The sequence below is a fragment of the Ostrea edulis genome, chromosome 9 (genome assembly GCF_947568905.1).
Source record: "Ostrea edulis chromosome 9, xbOstEdul1.1, whole genome shotgun sequence".
NCBI lineage: Eukaryota > Metazoa > Mollusca > Bivalvia > Ostreida > Ostreidae > Ostrea > Ostrea edulis.
In genome coordinates this window covers 8,400,879-8,415,596 of record NC_079172.1, presented here as the reverse complement: position 1 = coordinate 8,415,596, position 14,718 = coordinate 8,400,879, and positions in this window count along the sequence as shown.

Sequence of the window (14,718 nt, the reverse complement as noted above, 5' to 3'; positions counted from 1 at the left end):
GATCAGTGATCATAACCCTTTAACAATCAATCTCAATTCCTATAAAGAATACGAAATTTACTAACTTATAACAATATGACAAACACGACCCCTGGACACACCAGAAGTGGGGTAAGATACCGAGAAAAGGTTAAGCATCCCCTGTTGACTGGTCACATCCAAAATGTAAAGTGAAAAGTCTAGAGAAGCGAGATTATGCATGAAACAACAGACAAAAGAACTCACAGGTAAAACTAGCATCTCTCATATAGACACCATTGTATACTACCAAACCCCACATCGACGTTTCAGTTACAGAGGGTGCTACTCTAACGGATCTGACAACCAAATAAAAAATGTTCATTCATAGTCAAGACTGGCCGGCGGATGACTACAACATGTACCGGTACCAGTACCAATAACACTGTTGAACGACTCTGTCGGTAGAAACAATATACTGCCCCGCTGTTGCATCACAGAAACAGTGAATAAGTTACGAAATTTCTTGAAAGAGTGAAGCATCATTCGTAATAACCATACATGCATATGGTAATCAATAAACAATAGAAAAAACACGCTATTGGAAATCAGAGAAATGGGAGGAATTTAACGTGTTATGAAAGCAAGAAAAAAATGTATTGAATTGTACAGCTGAAAGAAACAGAAACACAGAAGTATATCAACCTTAATAACACCCGACACAACATGTTTTTTTGGTATGGAAATCATACAACACATATAGAATAATACACTCTAATATTGATTTCGGACCTGGGAATGGCCCCGATTGTATGGGTTCGGGTCGAGATCACTTGAGTGGTATTCCGATTCCTGAGATGAACATTAGATTGTGATATTGATTATGGGATTCATCACGTGTTCCTTTTCTTCCACTTTCATAAAATACCAAAACCAGAACAAGTTCATAAACAATTATTAATTTTTGGGGAGGTCTAATACACAACTTATTGAGTAATAATCTTCTTATTAGCAAATGGAACAACACTGTAACAAATAAATGTAATCTGTCTGGAAATGGAATCGAAAACACAAAACACTTATTTTTGATTGTATTAATATACGACATATATGGAAGGTCGCAAGTACCTGTATTTATTTCACAATTACTTGGAAACATATTGATGTTGGGTTTTATTTAGATGATACTGAATTGATAAGGATATATAACTATTTTCTTTCTTTTATTGCATTTAGAATTTATAAATGTAAGATATATTGTAAAGTTGTACAGGTTGATGAAACAAGCGATTTTGTTATTCATTCCATCAAGGAATACTTGAGATCGCACTGTCAAGTTGTCAGGTTTTTATATAAAACAAAAGAACAGAGAAAATTTCAAAATTTTGTATCCAATCTATACTTATATTATGAAATTCTTTATATAAAATATCTTAGCATATACAATTTAAACATTCTTACTACTGCTATTATATCTATGCACGCATATGTATGTATACATGTGTATATCTGTGTATTATATATACTTGTGTTATATCTGAAGTCACTATTCAGAGGGTCCTGTCCTCTAGTAGAGCTGTCCAATGAGTCAGATATGAACTGCCGTGATATGTGTGGACTCATTGTGTCAGAGTGGGGTTTTTGACCAAAAAAACAAAAACAAAAACTTATCTTTATTATACACACACTGCCAAATATGTTTCTTACGTAGTACTCTTTCGTCACCTGAAATTATGTTGATGTAAATTAATAACTACAATTGTTTAACATATACTGTATCTATTTTGATGTCATGGTAAAATAATAACCATATCTTATACACATTGTATCTTATACATGTATTCCATTTGTTTTGTATATTTGTTTTGTCTTGTTTCATAAATAAAAATCCTGAAACTTCAAACAAACAAACAAAATTGCCGTAATTCACATTCTGATCTCCATTATGACCGGTGATTTCTGACAAATACTTCAGTATCACCCCCTATATTTTTGATTGTTTAATTTTAAAGTTAAAACGTGTCATTGTTCTAAATTAACAATTGTTACTTGGTTTACAATGTACCCATTTTGCTGCTAGCTACGTTTGGCGTTGTTTTTAAAAACATTTTAAATTAATTTTTCGGCTTATATTAAATATTGTCGTGGGGAAAAGTATTTTATTAGAATATGTTTTGTGTATAACATTATTTTTCATATAGTTTTGTTACATATCAAAGATTAAAGATAAAATAGACATTTGAAATTTGAGGTCGAGACAGCTTCTTGACAACGATCCGAGACAGAGATATATCGACCTTTACGGCGATACAGCCCTACCTCCTAACAACTGTCTCATCCTTGCCAAGATAAGTGTATCAGGGATGATCCTCTACTAGGTATATGATATAGTAAAGTAATGTAAAGGTCTAACTAAGCAATGTGAAAATGAAAGATTATTAATAATACAAAACCAGATGTCTGCGTGGACAACGAAGTGAAATGACCGCTGAAAAATACATGGTAGACAACACAAAGAGGAAAGTTCGGTATAGTGTATAATATAACAAAACAACAAATCAGTGATAACAGCCATTCAGAAAGATCCACAGGACTAGGTAGAAAAATAGAGAGATGGAGAGGGATTGCTTCAAGTATGAATGTTAACCATTTCGTATGAAGAAGTTTAGAGCAGAATTGAAAGTTAGCATTGAGGACACATACATTTCTATCAAAGCCTAATAAAGAAACTCATTGATTAGATTCCATTTCAATAGCTCATATATAAACCAGCACAATATTGTTCTTCGATCTATTCGAGCGCTCTGTGACCATAAACTGAGGATAGACTTAAGTCAAAATAACAATATGTATATAGCTTTGTTGAAATCACACGGATACTTTATTATCAATTTGAATCAAATTCAAAATAGTATCTCAAAATTTATGGTGGCCTATTTCAGCCCCTTGGATACAAGTTATTTTTCTATAAGTCATGTCTACATGCAAGATCAATATGTCGACATGCAGGGTAATTACATGTATGTCAACATGCAACACATCTATGTTGAAGTGCAAGAAAAAGGTAATGAGATAAGAATTTCTGAATTATTAAAAAATTATCCAACATCGCCCACATTGACTCCCAACATGTTAGATACAACTTATTTATGTTGAAATGCAACTTAATTATGTTGACATGCGCGATAATTATGAAGACATGCAACTTTTTATGTTGACATGCAACTTATTTATGTTAATATGTAACATATACGTCGACATGAAACTTATCTATGTTGACATGCAAATCATTTATGATGGCATGTGAGATAGATATGCATGTCGACATATTTATCTCGCATGTCGACATACAATAAGTTGCATGTCGACATATCCACTTCGAATGTCAACATAGATAAGTTGTATCTAGTATGTTCAGAGTCACATGTGGGCGATATTCAATATTTTCTGATAATTTTTCTACATTCTTATCTGATTATATTTTTCTTGCATGTTAACATAATTATCTTGCATGTTGACATAATCTATAGAAAAATAACTTTCAAATGGGAGGCAGAAATATGTCACCATACAAATCAGATTTCCATTGGCTTATGAATATCAATATTTCATTAAAAAGATCAATTTCAAAATTTGACTTACGTATATTCTCAGTTGATGGTCAGGGAGCCAGGTAGGGGAAACAAACATTAAAGTACCCCTAACAACTGTAGAGGTGTAACAACAACATTATTATCATAACTAGACAAAATAAGTCTTAGAGTGGTCATGCAATGGCAATATAATTCTCCTTGAAAAACCCATTTATTTCTGATATATATCAGTAATAAAAACATAACAAACTAAATTGACTAACAATGACGTGCAGCAGCTTTAATGAAGTTATAATACAACGTACTATATAATTGCATAACATGTATATACAAGTTGGGTTAGTATAAAATTTGAACGTGTTAACAGCTCTACGTGTTGTTCTAAACTGAGTTTACATCATTACTCGATTAAAACCGGTTCTATTGAACCGCATGACTGAACATACCTCTACAGATATTCGAATTGAAAACTTGAAATATCAGGAATAATCCATTCATTATAATTACCAAGTAGGAATTGATTCCTGTCTAATTCGTTCCTCAAACGACAGAAATCACATTTCGTCTTTAAAAACCCATTCATTTCTGATAAAACATCAGTGATAAAACCATAACACACTAAATGGACTAGCAACGACACACAGCAGCTTCAATATAAAGAACGGGAAAAGGATACTAACACATTAATTACATTTAATGGATCCAACTATAATGAATTGTACTAATGCAAGGTGAAGATAACGAACAGTGATCAATCTCATAACTCCTACAAGCAATACAAAATAGATAGTTGGGCAAACACGGACCCCTGGACACACCAGAGGAGGGATCAGGTGCCTAGGAGGAGTAAGCATCCCCTGTTGACCGGTCACACCCACCGTGAGCCCCATATCCCGATCAGGTAAATGGAGTTATCCGCAGTCAAAATCAGTGTGCCAAGAACGGCTTAACAATCGGTATGAAACACGTCAGACAGCATTTGACCCAATGCGAGGTTGTATTGACGAACTAGATCGTTATAACGACCATAGAATTTGCGAAATGCTGACTTCAATCGAGACTGTTGAAATCCCTGTACCATCAACTTGTTTGTCAGTAGCTTACCTCGATTTAAAAACTGACTATACCCAGAACAACCTAATACATATAGAAATATATAATATAAATTACATTGTTACTTTAAACATAAAATAATTAAAATCAAAGATTTTTAGACACATTTAGACACATTTAAACGATCTGTGAACGGACCCTTAATATAACCATCTTTCGCAGATTCCGACTGTAGTACTGTAACAGTGTAATCTAGTACATGTGTAGTACCTGTTAACTGTCTGTTGTAGTACTATAACAGTGTAAACTAGATTCCGACCGCCACCGCCCATGTCTCTTAGGAATCCCGCAATCACACATGCCGTAGCTCAACCAGATTAACCAGATCACAAACTGTGTAATTAATATTGCTTAATATTATCAACAGTTTCTGTATATGCTCCAAAGAAAAGTTCCCACACTCTAGTATATGAAAGAGGTTTACCACAATTACACATCTTTAAACCATCTCAAGTTTTTGTAACGGCACAAAACACATAATCATGTGAATCGTCTTGAATGCCTGCTAAACTAGATATAGTTCAATATTACTGACTGGACACAAATCAGAAAACTCTCTTGCGATCATAACTCTGGTATCGTTCCTATATACATCTGTTTTACTAGATTCGATAAATATTTCAACATGATCACTGAAAAATGACACATCAGATCTCTTGATATTAATGAGCCCTTTACTCCGTAAAAATCATGCAAATGATAGTATACACAAACACATAGTGCATTGATTATAAAGATTGTTGTGGTCAATTTCAAATGCATTTTCTGTAAAATATCAACTGAAATAGTTTTTTTGTTTGTGGTAGACTTAGATAAGACAGATTATTTTATTGGCATATTAAATAATCTCATTTAATTGACGAAAGACTTTAGTGTTACTAGGTCTTACTATCGGGAATAGGTGTACAAATTAACATTTCTACAATGGTACTTTGGTACGACTTATCTAAGGCAAGCACGCTACTTCCTTTTCCAATTTATGCCGAAGTGGTTACAGCATACGCTCATAGCTTTTCCTATCCAGCTGTCATCTGATCGTTAATCGTCAAAAATGCCACCCGTTCGTAACCGTGTGGTTACCAGAAGCCGCAAGGAACGCGAGCAGAATTTTATTTCACCCGCAAGAGGACGCGGACGAAGGCGCCAACCCCAAATGCAACAAGCCCCTCAGACCACACCAACGAGGGCCATCATTAATGTGGCCGGTGCCAGTATTGAAACAGATACCCACTACCAGACCGGGGTCGAAGCCAGACAGCCCGGTATCAATACAGAGCCAATAGTAACGGAAAGCGGTGAGTCAAATATCATACTCCCTCAAATCGACCATATCCAAACAGTAAATTTCGATGGCCCAAATTTCCACATCCAAGAGTACCAACCGTGTGTGACTACTAGCACTTTTGACCCGATCAGTTCACACTTAACCCAAAAAATTAAGAGTCAAATCTGGGAGGGCCAGTTTATTGATTTATCCCTCCTTTTAAAATCCGCCCGGGAATTGGTCGACCACGTGGACACACAAGGTCAAATACAAATACGTAACGGCACCATGTGCTTGGTTAAGCAAAAGTCAAACACCTTTTTATCCATTGAAAAATGGACTTCGGCATTCATTGTATTCATCAGTACTATGCTTGAAAAATATCCAACCAGATCGCAGGAATTATTGAAATACATGCGGGACATACGCATTGCGGCATCCCGATCTCCTGGGTGGTTTCAATACGACGAACAATTTCGTCTACTTAAGGTAGCCAACCCCCACTCTCCTTGGGGTCAGATAAATAGTGAGTTGTGGTTATTGTATATCACAAACAACAGCTCATCCCAGGTCCCAGACAAGTTTAGCCAGCAAGGCAAAGTTAATTCAACTGCTAACTCAGCAACACAAAACCATTTAACTCCCAATTATACTAGGGCTACTCACTATTGCAATTATTACAATGCAGGTAAATCATGCAGGTTTTACCCAAATTGTAGGTTCAACCATGCATGCAACAGGTGTGGCGGAAGACACTCGGCAGCCAAGTGCACGAGCCCAAAACAGTTCTAGCCTTCTCACTTCCGCTTGTCCACTAGGAAAAACTCCAGTTAATGTTCACATACTGTCTAACTATTTACATAATTATAAGGGAAAATCGGTAGTTCTAAATGGTTTTACACATGGTTTCAATTTACAGTACAATGCTCTCAGATCTTTTAGGGAGGCAAAAAATCTCAAAAGCATTTATGAACATCCAGAAGTTGCACAAGAAAAGATACACAAAGAAGTTTCCTTACAAAGGGTTGGGGGTCCCTTCGATCATCTCCCTTTTCCCTCTTTACAGATCTCACCTTTGGGTCTTGTCCCTAAAAAAGATGGTGACTACCGTCTCATTCATCATTTATCCTACCCTGAATTTAACTCCATAAATAATTTTATCGATCCATTGGCCTGTTCAGTCCATTATGCTTCAGTTGATGATGATGCAGCCATGGTTGCCACTTTGGGTCCTGGAACACTTTTAGCCAAGTCTGATATTAAATCTGCATTTCGCCTCCTTCCAGTGGCATGCTCAGACTTCGAATTGTTGGGGTTTAAATTTAACAACAAATATTACTACGATAAAATGATGCCATTTGGTGCATCGATAAGTTGTGCAACATGGGAAAGATTTGCAACAGCCCTACATTGGATTATTCAGAATGAGTCTCGCAATCCTCATATTCTGCATTACCTTGATGATTTTCTTTATGCTGGCAGTGAAAAATCAGATCAGTGCAAAGCTACACTTGCCTTGTTTAAGCAAATTTGTCAAGCTATTGGTGTACCCCTAGCTTTGGAAAAAACCACTGAACCTAACACTATCATAACATTTTTGGGCATTGAATTTGATACTATTAACATGATCATGCGGCTCCCCAAAGACAAGCTACACAACCTCAAAGAAACCATTGACCTTTTTCTCCACAAGAAAAAAGCCACTCTTATATCTGTTCAGTCACTCATCGGCTTACTCAACTTCGCATGTAAAACCATCGCTCCAGGGCGTGCCTTTTGCAGGCGACTAATTGATGCAACTGTAGGTATTAAAAAACAGCATCACAAGGTCAGAATCACCCAAGACATTAAATCTGACTTGGTAGTATGGCAACAGTTCTTAAAAAATTTTAACGGGATTACTCTTATAACTTCTGGCATTTGGACATCTGATACCACATTGCAATTTTTCACTGACAGCGCAGGGGGGTCAAATGGGGGATTTGGTGTATATTTTGCAGGTAGTTGGGCACATTCAAAATGGCCAGCAGATTGGGTTAAATCAGGGGTGGTCAGAGACATGACATTTTTAGAACTATTCCCAGTGTATGTTGCACTCTCATTATGGTGCGATAGACTCTCCAACAATAGAATTCTGTTTCATATAGATAACATGGCAGTGGTACAGATACTCAATATGTCGACATCCAAATCACCAAGAGTTATGAGGATTGTCAGAAAGCTAATCCTCATTACTCTACAATATAACATTATAATTAAAGCTCAGTATATACCCTCAAAACACAATTCAGTAGCTGACAGTATTTCTCGTTCGCAGTGGGGGCGATTCAGGAAACTGGTGCCGGGTGCAGATGTATGGCCAACTCCAATTCCCAACCAGATCTGGCAGATTTAACAGCAGAATCACAAAAACTAATTCATAACTCCTTAGCCCCCAGCACACACAAATCTTATCAAACTGCCCTTAATAAATTTCAAAGTTTTCTCAAAGTCCATTACAATCAATCCATAGTAACTTGGCCCATACCAGCAACTGTATTGTTAAATTTTATAGCGGACTTGTCAATCCACCAGCATGCTCCCAGCACGGTGCAGTTGTACATAAGCGCAATAGCTTTTTATCAAAAGCTTCAAGGGTTTAATGACCCAACAAATAATTTCCTTATCACGAAAGCACTACATGGCTTAAAGCGCAGCAGAGGTAGGGTCGAAGACTTGCGCCGCCCTATTACTTTTAATATCATCGTTAAAACCATGGCCTCATTGCCAGCAATTTGTTCATCACCATATGAGGTGAAACTTTTTACATGTGTCTTTAGTTTAGCTTATTTTGCTTTGCTCAGGATAGGGGAATGCACATTCATAGGTGATAATACTAACGCACATTTTATTCGTTTTCAAGGAATTCAGATTCAGCCTCACATGAATCAAGTCCAAGTTACGATCCCACATTCAAAAACCCAACAAACAGGCAGGCAAGCAACACTTATTATTCAAGGTCAACCACACTCTCCCTTGTGCCCTGTTCGAACCATTACAGAATTCTTAAAAGTCAGACCACATACACCAGCCACTCACATTTTCTTAGTCCACAGTGACACTGCACCCCTTACAAGGTTCCAATTTAATGCAGTATTACAAAAAGCACTTAAAAATTCAGACACAGCAGGTTACTTTGGCACACATAGTTTTAGAATCGGTAGGGCTTCAGATATGGCATTACAAGGGGTCCCTCACGAGGACATTCAAAAAGCAGGCAGGTGGATATCACCTGTTTTCTTAAAGTACATTCGAATTGCATAATCATTCGATCCACATAAGAATTACACTTTTTAAACATTTTCCACATTATACTAATCCAATCAAAGAATTGTAGGTCCCCTGAAAGAAATATGGATTCTAGGATCATCTATACCTTATTGGGCTGGACAGTTTGCCATATCAACCCACCTTGGGAAAGATCTTCATTTACCAGTCGACATCCGCTGGCATGCCAGAAGAGGGATGCAGTGGCACCAATTAGACCCAGAGATCTTGCAACTTCTTAAACATTATTCACCACCAAAAATTATGATAATTCATCTAGGTTCTAATGACCTCGTAACAGAGGGTCTTACTAGTAAAAATTTTGTTCAAGAAATAACATGTAGCTTGCTTAGATATCATGCACTTTTACCAAACACTAAGTTGGTATGGTCCTCAATACTCCCCCGTTTATATTGGCATGGAGCACCATTAAAAAGTGGACACAAGATCGACAAAAAACGCCAAAAAAATCAATACGCAGGTCAAGCAATTCATTGCAGAACTAGGGGGAGGTGTTATTTGGCATGACAATATCTCAGTACACGATATTAATTTGTTTCGTTATGATGGAACACACCTTTCAGACGAGGGCAATAGGGTCTTTTTAGACAACTATAGGTCAGGTCTGCTTAAGATGATTAATGCATAAAATTGCTAGGTTGGGTTGCATGGTTTTAGTGTGGAGGAACATCATATCAATGTCTGTGGCGGGTCTGAGGGGATATAATTGGGAAGTTTTCAAACTTGTCCGGCCTATTGTTTCCCCCCATCTGCCACCTAAGGCAGAGGGCGTTTGTTTGTAGAAAGGAAATTCTACATGTGTATGTGTTTGAAAATTGTGTTGATCTTGATTGGGGTCACTCAAGTCGGTCAGTCTTGGTGCCCACTCCACCTCTATACACAGGAGGGGAGGCTTAGTCCTGGAGTACATGGAATAGTACTAACAACCAGGTGCAATCTCTGGGAAACGGGGTAAACGGATAATCTGAAAACTCTTCCAGTCCCAAATGGGTTCATAGTTTGGGATTTTCGGTACTGGTGCTCAACGCCAGGCCACCGGTTTGCCCGTTATACTTACAAGGCTAGGTTGGTATGCCGGATATTCCCTCGGACCCTTGGGTTAATACAGTGCGGCCATCTATGTTCCATTACCCCTTTCGGAAATGTTTTATTGTCATATTGTGAGATTTGTTTGCTTATTGATTCAATAAATGTGAAAAATTAAAAAATTGGTGTTGTGATTGTCATCAGGGAAAAGGTTACAGAACTTGACTAGGTACAGGTATAGGTAAACTAGTCGAGGATTGCAAGTGTGTTGACCTTGAATGTTCAATTAATATACCTTTAGATCCCTCTAAAATGTTCTTCACAAAATGGTAATCGATGGGGGACGGACACCCAACAATATCATGTGTCCATTTTATTCCATAAACTGCTTCGGTAACAGGAGATGGAGAATTCGCTTGTTGTGTTAAACACGCTAAATAAGTTTACACATGTAAAATGTTAGAAGGAAATGATTCACTGTCCTTAATTCCTTGAGTTTTCGCCCATTTTTGGAACATAAGAAAACTACCACAATATTTCTGAGTCGTAGAATTCGCACGTGGCGCTCTGATGATACCAGGGAGTAAATTCACATTCTCTCGCAACTTTATCGGCAAATGTAACAAATCATTTCCAATATTCTGAAGAAAAAAAATAAGAAAACTATCCAGTAAGTATTTTGTTTAGAATATTAAGTCAATGACTTAGTGTTAATAGTTAGATCATTGTTACAAAACATTATCAAACCAAATGGATTTTGCCAAATGGCATCACGCATAAATATAAAAAAAAAACGCTTAAGATTTTCAGTGCAATTTCTTTTCATACTCCCCTTTCTTACAATGGACACATCATTTGTATTATCTGTGAACCATTTCATATTTTCTCCTTCGAAAAAGGGCAATAAGGAGCATAAGATCCTCTCTACAGCCACTAGTTCTCTCTACGTTGAGCGCTTATTTCTCTCACTTAGATCTCATATACCTTGCTTCTTCAACAAAAACGGAAAACGGAAATATTCATATCTAGTGAACAGTCATTCAAAAACTTACTTTGTTAAACACCACTCTGATTCCACGCACAAGTACTCTGAAGTTGAAATAAAAAATATGCTAGAGTTCCTCATTGACAATATCTTCGTGGTCTTTGGTGATCAGGTCTTCCAACAGTCTGTTGGAATTCCATGGGCACGAATTGTGCTCCTTTGTTAGCTGACCTGTTTTTATATTCATATGAAGCAGAATTTATTCAAAAACTTCTACGTGAGAAGAAAAAATCTCTCGCTGTGACCTTCAATTCGACTTTTAGATATATCGATGACGTTTTGTCTATTAACAATGATAGCTTTCATTCATATGTCGATTTGATATATCCCTGTGAGCTCGAAATAAAGGACACCACAGAGTCGTCCACTTCTGCTTCATACTTGGATATTTTATTGAAAGTAGACATTAACGGCAAACTGACAACTCAACTGTATGACAAACGGGATGACTTCAGCTACTCCATCGTCAACTTCCCACATTTATGTAGCAATATTCCTTTATCACCTGCATATGGTGTTTATATATCTCAACTGATTCGATATGCAAGAGCTTGTTCTGGGTATAGTCAGTTTTTAAATCGAGGTAAGCTACTGACAAACAAGTTGATGGTACAGGGATTTCAACAGTCTCGATTGAAGTCAGCATTTCGCAAAGTATATGGTCGTTATAACGATCTAGTTCGTCAATACAACCTCGCATTAGGTCAAATGCTGTCTGACGTGTTTCATACCGATTGTTAAGCTGTTCTTGGCACACTGATTTGACTGTGGATAACTCCGTTTACCTGATCAGGATATGGGGCTCACGGCGGGTGTGACCGGTCAACAGGGGATGCTTACTCCTCCTAGGCACCTGATCCCACCTCTGGTGTGTCCAGGGGTCCGTGTTTGCCCAACTATCTATTTTGTATTGCTTGTAGGATTTATGAGATTGATCACTGTTCGTTATCTTCACCTTGCATTGGAACCTGCAAAACACTTCATTTCTTTGCCATTGATTTTTTAATGTATTTTTCAAACTGAAATTTGATTAATAATTTCTTCAGGCAAATAGACCATGCTATTCCAGGATGTTGCAGATAAAATATCAATGTTAAGGCATTTAGTCATAAGTTGAGAAACACTACCAATAACGACTGACATCGAAATTATCTGACCGACCAAACTAGCTATACGTCTTACCTTTACAGGTAGATCTGACCGACCAAACTAGCTATACGTCTTACCTTTACAGGTAGATCTGACCAACCAAACTAGCTGCACGTCTTACCTTTACAGGTAGATTATGTCTCAAAAATATTCAATTTTCTGAATAGTATCTGAAACTTTGTTTAATGTACGTGTAGGGACATGAATAGTACCCAGTTCCCAATTCAAATATATGCCTCAAAATTCTATACTTTGAGAAGGTATCCACATAGCCTTTTCAGTCTTTGGTTTAAAACTTGATAACAGCATATCAGGATAAACTTGTCTGGATATTTCACACACTTTTTCATACTCGTTATGACAACCAAAACATTCATCTAAATACATCAAAAATTGTCTTCCCTTCGCTACGCCATTTCTTGATAAAAGGCCTAGTAAGTATAGTAAAAATGTATGGTGCAGAAGTAAGACGAAACGGCAAAACATTGAACTGAAAATAACCCGTAACACCATCAAAATTCCAAGAAAATCCTAAGAATTTCCTATGATCTGGTAAAATATGTATATGGTGATATGTACTTGTGATATCAAACTTAAAACATAATTTGTTTTTATTTACATATAACAAAGCTGATTTTATATCATCGTACTCGACAGATTGTTTCCAAATATGTTTATGAACTTCTCTCAAATCTAGAGTAAGTCTTGTTTTACCACTGAAATTCACTGAGTCAGACAGAGGATTAGTAACAAAAGGTACCTCACATTCCTCCGAGATCAAATCATTGTCTAACAGATCTATAATCGCACCTCGTACAAATTCGTCCTCCTGTAAAGCAGAATTATTTCTCTTTGAGAAGTTACCCTGTGGTAAAGAATAAAAAGGAATCTTGTACTCAAATATATTGTATCAATAATAAACTAGCATGCATTAATATTTTTCCAAAATTGAATACTAGCTTTAAGACGACCCCTTACACAAAGTTGGTTGTTTTCTTTGTAGTCATAACAATCACCAAATTGTGAAATATCAAAATCGTTAATTTGCGTAGAGTACTAATTTTTCTCTTTCCTTCCTATTTGCTGGGTTTGAGTTATGGACAATCTCTACGTTGATGATTTGGTTTTCCACTGTGGAAACATCCGACGGGGAATCTCGGACCCGATATTCCAGGGACTCCAAACTGAAAGGGCGATGGTCCATGAAATGGCTGCCTTAGAAAAAGGAAAATTTGATGGAGCAAAACCCCTAACATCATTAGAAAATTATTTCTAGACTTTTTCTTTTCTTTTTGTTTTCCCTTTTCTCTCTAAAAGCTTTATTTCTGCCTTGTTAATGCGCTATTCATCATCGGAATCATCTGCAAGAGAGTTGGAAATGTAGTTCCTAACTGTGCTCCAGCATCAATGCGTTTCGTCGGCCATTTTATTTCGTGTTTAACAAATTCCATTGGCATCACATTTGAAGTCTTTGCAATATTAATATTTTACATCACTTAACACCCACAAAGCGTGGGTTTAAAGTATCAGAAACCTTCTCATTATGTTCATATTGATCTTTATTACTAAAATTCTTCCAGGTAGTACCTTGATCACTTTTCAGCTTTTTAACTTCAGAGGAAACAGAGGACGTGGCTCTGCGCAAATCTTCTTTAAATTGATAAAACGTGAAGATAACGAACAGTGATCAATCTCATAACTCCTATAAAGGTAAAGATGACGAACACTGATCAATCTCAAAACTCCTATAAAGGTGAAGATAACGAACAGTGATCAATATCATGACTCCTATAAGCAATACAAAATTGATGGTTGGGCAAAAACGGACCCCTGGAGACACCAGATAGGGGAACAGGTGCCCAGGAGGAGTAAGCATCCACTGTCGACCGGTCACACTTGCCGTGAGCCCTATATCCTGATCAGGTAAACGGTGTTCTCCGTAGTCAAAATGAGTGTGCCAAGAACTCTATTGCCATTTCCTCTACAAAGTACGACACCATATCATTTCTTGTATTGGCAGATTACATATCTTTTAACTATTTTGTGAACGATTAAAAAGGTGACGATAACGAACAGAGATCAATCCTTAAATCCTTTAAAGAGTACAAAATCAAGAACAGGACAAGTACAGACCCTGAAAGAAAAACATGTTAGATTAGGTGACTAGAAGGAATAAACATCCTCTGTTTCTTAATCAGTGCGTTCTAATTGCATAGACAATGGACAAAGCGCACTGATTTTCC